This window comes from Chiloscyllium plagiosum, unplaced genomic scaffold, assembly GCF_037043375.1.
Source record: "Chiloscyllium plagiosum isolate Xiang-an unplaced genomic scaffold, Cpla_swu_hap1 HiC_scaffold_38, whole genome shotgun sequence".
NCBI classification, from domain to species: domain Eukaryota; kingdom Metazoa; phylum Chordata; class Chondrichthyes; order Orectolobiformes; family Hemiscylliidae; genus Chiloscyllium; species Chiloscyllium plagiosum.
Window position 1 is genome coordinate 62,058,698 of NW_028270176.1, and position 9,462 is coordinate 62,068,159.

At 47.7% G+C, this 9,462-nt stretch overlaps 2 non-coding genes across 2 annotated transcripts; both read right to left on the reverse strand.

The window, feature by feature from the left end:
- Positions 1-6,421: 6,421 nt before the first annotated feature.
- trnal-caa (transfer RNA leucine (anticodon CAA)) lies at positions 6,422-6,494 on the reverse strand. Its single transcript has one exon. It is a non-coding gene; the product is annotated as a tRNA-Leu (tRNA).
- A 1,540-nt stretch (positions 6,495-8,034) lies between these two features.
- trnal-uag (transfer RNA leucine (anticodon UAG)) lies at positions 8,035-8,116 on the reverse strand. Its single transcript has one exon. It is a non-coding gene; the product is annotated as a tRNA-Leu (tRNA).
- Positions 8,117-9,462: the final 1,346 nt, after the last annotated feature.

Here is a 9,462-nt window from a genome sequence, read left to right on the forward strand (position 1 = left end):
AGATGGCAGTATACCTGAGAGGGGGCAGCTTACCGACACATTGGGCACGATGGCAGGGTCCGTGAGAGGGACAGATCACCCACACATTGGGAAGGATGGCGGTATCTCTGAGAGGGGCAGATCAGCCACACATTGGTAAGGTTGGCAGGTTCCCTGAGAAGGGGCAGATCACCCACATATTGAGAATGATGGCAGTGTCCCTGAGCGGGAGAGACCACCCACTCATTGGGAAAGATGGCAGTGTCCCTGAGAGGGGGCAATTCACTAATTCATTGGAAAGGATGGCAGGATCCCTGAGAGAGGGCAGATCACCCACACAATTGGAAGGATGCCTGTGTCCCTGAGAGGGTGCAGGTCACCCAAACATTTGGAAGAATGGCAGTTTACCTGAGAGGGGCAGATCACCCACACATTGGAAAGGATGGCAGGGTCCCTGAGAGGGGCAGATCACCCACACAATGGGAAGGATGGCAGGGCCCCTAAGAAGGGAACAGAAGACCCACACATTGGGAAGGATGGCAGGGTCCCTGTGAGAGGGCAGATCACACACGAAGTGGGATGGATGGCAGTGTCCCAGAGAGGGACAGATCAACCACACACTGGGAAGGATGGCGGTGTCCCTGAGAAGGGCAGATCACACACACTTTTTGAAGGATGGCAGGGTCCCTGAAAGGGGGAAGATCAACAACACAATGGGAAGAATGGCAGGATCCCTGAGATGTGGCAGATCACCCACACATTGGGAAGGATGGCAGGGTCTCTGAGAGGGGGCAGATCACCACACAATGGGCAGGATGGCAGGATCACTGAGAGGGGAGTGGGCAGATGACCCACACATTGGGAAGAATGGCAGGGTCCCTGAGATGTGGCAGATCACCCACACATTGGGAAGAATGGCAGGCTCTCTGAGATGTGGCAGATCACCCACACATTGGGAAGGATTGCAGGGTCTCTGAGATGTGGCAGATCACCCACACATTAGGAAGGATTGCAGGGTCTCTGAGGGGGGGAAGATCACCCACACATTGGGAAGGATGGCAGGGTCTCTGAGAGGGGGCAAATCACCAACACATTGGGAATGATGGCAGGGTCCCTGAGAGAGGGCAGATCACCCAAACAATGGGAAGGATGGCAGTGTCACTAAAGGGGGACAGATCACCCATACAATGGGAAGGATGGCAGGATCACTGAGAGAGGGACAGATCACCCACATATTGGGAAGGATGGCAGGGTCACTGTGAGAGTGGCAGATCACCCTCACAATGGGAAGGATGGCAGGGTCACTGAGAGAGGGGCAGATCACCCACATATTGGGAAGGATGGCAGGGTGCCTGAGGGGGGCAGATCAACCACACATTGGGAAGTGTGGCAGGGCTCCTGTGAGGGACAGATCTCCCACACATTTGGAAAGATGGCAGTGTCCCTGAGAGGGGACAGATCACTCACACATTGAGAAGGATGGCAGGGCCCCTGAGAGCGACATATCACCCACACATTGAGAAGGATGGCAGGGTCCCTGAGAGGGGGCAGATCACCCACACATTGGGAAGGATGGCAGGGTCACTGAGAGAGGAACAGATCACCCATACATTGGGAATGATGGCAGGGACCCTGAGAGAGGGCAGATCACCCACACAATGGGAGGGATGGCAGTGTCCCTGAGAGGAGGCAGGTCACCCACACATTGGGAGGATAGCAGGGTCCTTGAAAGGGGCAAATCAGCTACACATTGCGAAGAATGGCAGGTTCCCTGACAGGGGGCAGATCACCCACACTTTGGGAAGGAAGGCCCTGTCTCTGAGAGGGGACAGATCACCCACACATTGGGAAGGATGGCAGGGTCCCTGAGAGGGGACAGATCACCCACACATTGGGAAGGATGGCAGTGTCCCTGAGAGGAACAGATCAACCACATTGGCGAATTGGAGAGTGAAGGGAGTTTTGACAGAGTTTATGGGTTTATGATTGGTGTAGATAATGTAGATGAAAACAGATTATTCCTATCAACTGAAGGAAATGGACGATGAGATACAAACGTTAAGATTTTGGACCGATTGACAGGGTGGATTTGATGAAGTGGTTACGCGGAAGGGATTCTATACCCATTGTATCTTAATGATAGATAGTGGAGCTGAGCATGGTGAAGCGCTGTATTTAATCTCCAGTTTCCGTCAAACCATGGGTTTGAATTATCCCAGTACCAGAACCACAAGTGACGTACCTCACATAGTCACATCGATGGGCCTGGGTAATTTCCAGTTTTTGATTGTTCCTTTTCCTCTGTGTGTTTGCAGACGCCTCAAACTCTCTGACACTCCCGGTGATATAAGCAGAAAATTGGTGACAGACTCTGAAGACAGTGAGAGCTCCAGCTGTTCACCGCCGTTCAGATCCCCGCTAACCTTCCTGCTTTAGAGAAATCGGCATGCCTGGTTGGTGGCAGGCTGTGTGGCTCAAATGGGCAGCAGCGGGCTGCAAGATAAAGGTTGGTAGTTTGAGACCATCCAGGTTTGGAGCTTGGGTTGTTCCAGATCAGACTATGGGAATACCACCCTACCTCCATTTAAACCGGAAAATCCATGGCAAGATTGATTTGCAACCCAAACCATTGATGATTCTGTGTTCCCTGACCCCACACGGAGTACGATAAGGACAAACACTGCTCTCTCCAGTCCCCCCGCTGTCAACAAAAGGTGGCCACTGCAGCTCCCTGCACAGCCCTGGGACACAGCTTACAGAAACTCCCCCCTCATGAACGGCGCTTCCCGTGTGAAAATTTTACATTTAATACGGTTACGGCTGCAATCCAACCCCTGTCCCCAAGACAGCTTCTAAGCTGCAGGATTTTGTGATGAGAACAGTGTTATGACGTTGAAGGTGTGCCCTCCACCTTTAAATGAGAGTGAATGCTGTTCAGAACTGACAGCTGACAAATACCTGTGATGACCAGCTAGCAGTCTCAGCGTGCACTGGAAAATTGGAAAGATGTAACATTTGGCTGTGAAACAAGTCGGAGTTGGTTTCTAATTAGGAAACAATTCCTATTTTACCAATCAGTTTAAATTATGTCTCAAAATACTAAAATCCAATCGCGTTTCAATTTGGTGTTTAGCAACACTGCAGAACCGAGGACTTCCATAATGTTGCCTCCACTGACCATTCTCCATGAAACATGCACAGGTCCTCAGCTGAGGAATTTTGTGGGGAACCTTAGCTCCTTGGCTTTGAACCGGGCAGTCTGCCCAAGGAAAGTAAATGTGGTACTGCTTTTAGTGGAAGGATCAGAGCACGGTAACTCAACTCTGAAATAGAATGGTTACCTGCGTTGCACACATCTGTGCATATTCAGAACCAGTTGGAGAAAACCGAAACAATGTTTCACCCAGTAATGAAACAGGATTGCATTATTTTTCACCACTCGAGCATGTATGAGCGAGAAAATTCAAAGTCACGTTTGCTGATATGAACAGCAAGTTAGAAAGCTCTGCTCATGTCAGTCTGAAAGGCTGCCATCGGGAATAAGGCTATTCGTGCCGGATTTTGACGCGGGGCGCTTATGAATATGAGGTGACTCCAACACCCACTACACGACAGAAAGCATTCCCGCAAGTAACTGGTCTTCAGAGTCGTAAAAGCAGTACCACATTTACAGCCGTTTCATCTTTATGTTTCCAGGAGCTGGTTGTTCTCCAGCGTAACTGGCATGATTGAAAAATTAAGAAAATCACGTGAAATTGCTCACAAAGTATAATTGTCAGGGGCGCACAGTTTGGAATGTAGGGCTAGTCTGAAAATGCCGGGACAACTTTCCTTTCATCGTCAGGCATAACCTTAAGGAAGGTTTGTCAACGGAATACTTACGTTTTTGCTTTCGGCAATATACGGTGAGGTGAAAACTGGAGAGCATCGGTTTAAGGTGAAATTGGTAAAATATAAAAAAGGATTAGAGGCACCTTTCCCACACAGAAGGCTGTGCGTGTATGGAATCAGCTACCAGATGAAGTGGAGGAGGCGAGGACACTCAGAAGATTTCAAAGGCAATTGGATGAATTTCTGGATACGAAGGGTTTAGTGGGATAGGGGCTAAATGCTGAGAATTTTTTTAAAATGCACTTTCAGAGATTTCGAAGCATTAATGCTGTTCTGGGGACAGTCCGAGGGCAATCAGCCATAAACGACTCCAAGATCCTTCAGCAGAGCAATTCCATATTATGCTCCCAACATATATTGGAATCTTAGTGCACTGTCACCTCCCGAAAAACTCTGAAATGAGGGAAAACAAAGAACCGAATATGAATGGGCCATGAAAAGTGAATATTCCCAAACACAGTCTCGTTTAGATTAGTTAGCCCATCCGATCAGCAGTGCCTGCTGCCCATGTCTCCAGGACAGAAGTGAAGGATATGAGAGAAATGTAAGACCATATGACATCACAATTAACCGGAATTATTTACCCTTTCGCCAGAACACCAAATAACGAGAAGTAAAGTCACTGCAGGATTTTGTTTCACACCAGCGATGAAATATCAATCTCCGTTCGGTTTCAGCAAAAACAGTGAACAACACAACTTGGCCGGAATATGAAGCAGTAGTGGAACCGCATGAGGCCCGGGCTTTTCGTGTGGGAGGCGAATGAGAACACGACAGCGTGGACACTGGCAGGTTGGAGAGGGTGCACTCTCCCACATCAGAGATACATTTCCAATAAGCAAAGTTAGCTGGTCGTGTTGGAATTTAAACACTGAACATCAACACGCTGCAGTAAAATAGGCAAAGCACACAAATGGTGGGATTGAAACACACGCCTCGTTCGAGATTCGAGCCACAACACAGCGCCTCCGACCACTTGGCCACAAGACCAGCCGCCGCAGTCGCACATTTTCTTACACTTTCAATGATGCGCCTGCAAAACAACAGAATCAAAGTCCCAGGGAAAGAGTTCCCCCAATCCCTGTCCTGCTCGCCCTGCTGCTTGGATCTGCCCAGCTACAATATCCGTTTTGCAGCAGATAATGATAACCCTTCAATCCACACAAAAACCAATGGGAAGCTGATCCTACTTTTTGAGACTCGTTTCAGCCACAAATGTGATGTCTGTATGAGAGAATTATGATTCGATTATGATTCAACAAAGAAACCATGAGCTGCCTGACATTACTGGAAATGCGATTCTTGCCTGGAAAATAATTTCTCCCATTGCTGCAAGATAAAGGTTCGTTTACGCGGAACATGAACCATACCGGACTACAGGGAAAATGCACAAAGCTGAGCAGGCCGTGTTCCACATCATACCGTGCAGCATACTTACGGTTTCGACATCTGTTATGCAGATTTAACGTCCCAAAGAATATTCTCGACCTGAAAAGTGGAGGCAGCATTCCAATCCGAGAAGGAAAGATCACTGCAGAGATGTTCACTCCTGGACATGAGTTGGAAACCTGTGTGGAAATCGACGAGAAGCGACTCAAAACATTTTGCTAAATGCCATGGTGCTTTTTAGAAATGCAGTTTCTGTTCACCTCAATCTAAAAGGCAGTTTCTGAACATAGTCACAGAAGGCAAAAGGTAATTAGCTCACCCCACCCCTTTCTCCGGAAGTGGTGCTAACTGCCCTTGAGTGCTTTTTGTTCTCGATGTGAAGAGCTCTCACGCCTGAGTCACCTTCACGTCTCGCTGCTGAGTGAATCACAAAGAAGGACTTTCACCAGAGCTGCAACTGCCTCACTTCCCCACTCGCCCTCCCCGTGTACATTTTCCTGCTCGTCAGTGATTTAAAGAAAACCAAATGGATGCGATGTCATTCTGTAGCCTCTCTGTCGATTCCTCCGTTTCAGTTCCAACATGACTTAGATCTCGGGGCGCACCTTAATACGAGCGACGCTATGAAATCACAGGTCCAGCGGTTCCTCTGAGAGTGTAATTTCTTTCATTGCTGTTGCTGGTTGAATGAGCCACTAACGTGCGACTTGCTCCAAACATGATTCAGGACCTCTGGTGCCAATTCTCGCACGTTGAATAACGACAGACAGCTTCCAAATGAGGGCTTTCAGAGACGACTTTGGGCTACATTTGACAGACAGACAAGTTCAGGAATTCGTGGTGCGCTGTGACACCAGCGCATCAGTTTCTTCCCTGTCTTTGAACCGGGCCGCCTGCGCAAGGAATGCAAATGCGGTACTGCTTTTCGGGGAAGGATCAGAAAGTGGAAACTACACTCTCAAACAGAATGGCATATGATCAGAACCAGGTTGGAGAAAAACTTTACAATGCTTTGCACAGTAATTAAATGGAATTGCATTACATTACATTTCACTACGAGAGCAGATGTTCAAGCAAATTCGAAGGCAGGTTTGCAGATGGGAAAGCAAGCAAGAAAACTCAGTTCTTGTCCATGGAAAAGGCAGCAGCTGAAGAACAAAGCAGTTTCTGCCCAGTTTTGAACTGGGGACCTTTCGCGTTTGAAGCGAACGTGATGACCACTACACTACAGAAACAAGCTGCAGGCGCGCGTCCTGCAGCTCAGTGGCATCCAGCACTGAAAGTTGAAGCCATTCCACGTTTCACCTTTCTGTTTCCAATGTCTCGTTGTTGTCCAGCGGAATTGACATCTTCAAAACGTAAAAAAAAGACATGTGAAATTGATGACAAAATATAGACAAAGATGTCGTCAATGTTTGTACCGTAGGGCGAGTTGGAATAGTTTGGGACGACTTTTCCTGCAGCGGAACGGCTGCGACATGATCTGATGGAACGGTTGTAAACTGAGTATTTATGTGTTTTACCCAAGTTGGGGTGAGTTGAAATCTCGAGAGCATAGGTTTAAGGTGAGTGGGCTAAAATTGACAAAGGACCTGAGGCACATTTCCCACACAGAAGGTTGTGCGTGTTTGGAATGATCTACCAGAGGAAGTGGAGGAGGCTATTACTCTCAGAAAATTGCAAAAGTAATTGGATGAGTTTCTGGATAGGATGGGTTTAAAGGGATAGGGGCCAAATGCTGGGAAACGGGTCTTGTTTAATTTTGGCTATATGGTGAGCATAGAGGAGATACACCGAAGTATCTGTTTCCACGCGGTGTGCGCCAATAACATTGTGTTGCTTACACCGGCTGTAAAGGATTACTTTTTAGCGGAGTTTGCCGTCGCAGTCTGTGGCACAATCATTTAGTCTGTTCGACTGCTCACTGGAAAGGTGGTATTGTGAAACACTGCAGAAACGAACGACTTCCTTACTTTTGCTCCGACTGACCACACTCCGGGAAATTTTCCCAGATTCTCAGTTGAGGATTTTTGCAGCTGGAAGTTACCTCAGAAACCCTGTTAATTCGTAATGTATTGAGCGAATCGCAAAACAGAAAGCATTTAACACGGAACACAAACAAAACTGGCAAACCAAATGCATTTTCAGACACAGGGATGCATGAATGCTAAATGTGAGACAGGCCGGGGGCATGAGTCATAAAGTAATCTCACAACAAACAACAGGGCAATTCCAAACTACTCTTTCAAACATACTGCAGCCTGAGTGCACCACCACTTCCCAGACAATGCTGAAAAGAGAGAAAGAAAGAACACAATAAGAATGGGCCATAAAAAAGTGAATTTCACCAATCACAGACTGGATTAGATTACCTTTCCCTTCCGATGTCGCCAGGACGGAAATAAAGGAAATGGGAGAAATTCAAAAACATGTGACATCGCAATTCATTGGAACGATTTTTCCATTGGCCAGAAAACAAAATAACGACGAGTCGTGCCACCGCAGGACTTTGTTTCACAACAGCAATGAAATAACAGTCGCCATTCGGTTCCAGTAAACGCACAACTTGCCTGGGACAGCAGAGCTGTTTGCGATTTTCCACGCGGGAGGCGAACACGATCATGACAGCACAGACACCGGAAAAGCCGGAACTTTCCCACACCACAGTTAATTGCCCGGGAAGCAAACCCATTTTTCTTCGGTTTTCAACAGAAATGCAGCAGGAGTCGAAACAGCATTGAAACAAGCTGCGTCGTTGAAAACGGTCAGCAGAAATGGCAGCGGTGGGATTCGAACCCACGCCTCTGTCGAGACAGGAGTCTAAATCCAGCGCCTTAGACCGCTCGGCCACACTACCAGCCAGCCGCGGCTCCCCATTTTCTTGCACTTCCAATTGTGCTCCTGCATAACAGCAGATGCAAAGCCATGTGAAAAGGGTTCCATGATCCCTCTCCGACTCGCACAGCTGCTGGGATGTGCCCGCCTACAATATCAATTTCGCAGCAGATAATGATAGCCCATCAATCCAGACAACTATCAATGGTAAGCTGAGTCTATCTTCTCAGAATCTTTTCAACTACAAATGTATCTGTGAGTGCGTGAGAACATACGATCGGTTATGATTTGGTCAAATTACCATGAGCTGCTTGACATTACTGCAATTTCGATTCTTGCTTTGTTAAATGATTTCACCCTTTGATCGAAACAGGACAACTTTCACGTTTACACGGAACATGAAACACACCGGACTACAGGGAAAATGCACAAAGCTGAGCAGGCCGTGTTCCACATCATACCGCGCAGCATCGTTTCAGTCACTGTTTTGCAGAATAAGAGTCCCAAAGAATGTTCTTCACCCTAAAACCGGAGGTAGCATTACAATCCGAGAACGACAGATCACATTGTGAGGATGCTCTGACCTCGGAGCCAGTTCGAGATGCCACTTTCCTTGCCTTTTTGCCTTAACCGTGCAATTCGCTGCAGAGATGTTCACACCTGGATATGAGCCACATGGATACCAACTGTGTCGACGAGATGCGACTCAATAAATTTTGCTAAATTCCACGGTGCTTATTAGAAATGCAGTTTCTGTTCACATCAATCTAAAAGGCAGTTTCTGAACATAGTAACAGAAGGCAAAAGGTAATTAGCTCACCCCACCCCCTTCTCCGGAAGAGGTGCTAACTGCCCTTGAGTGCTTTTTGTTCTCGATGTGAAGAGCTCTCACGCCTGAGTCACCTTCACGTATCTGGCTGCTGAGTGAATCACAAAGAAGGAATTTCACCAGAGCTGCAACTGCCTCACTTCCCCACTCGCCCTCCCTGTGTACATTTTCCTGCTCGTCAGTGATTTAAAGAAAACCAAATGGATGCGATGTCATTCTGTAGCCTCTCTGTCGATTCCTCCGTTTCAGTTCCAACATGACTTAGATCTCGGGTCGCACCTTAATACTAGCGACGCTATGAAATCACAGGTCCAGCAGTTCCTCTGAGAGTGTAATTTCTTTCATTGCTGTTGCTGGTTGAATGAGCCACTAACGTGCGACTTGCTCCAAACATGATTCAGGACCTCTGGTGCCAATTCTCGCACGTTGAATAACGACAGACAGCTTCCAAATGAGGGCTTTCAGAGACGACTTTGGGCTACATTTGACAGACAGACAAGTTCAGGAATTCGTGGTGCGCTGTGACACCAGCGCATCAG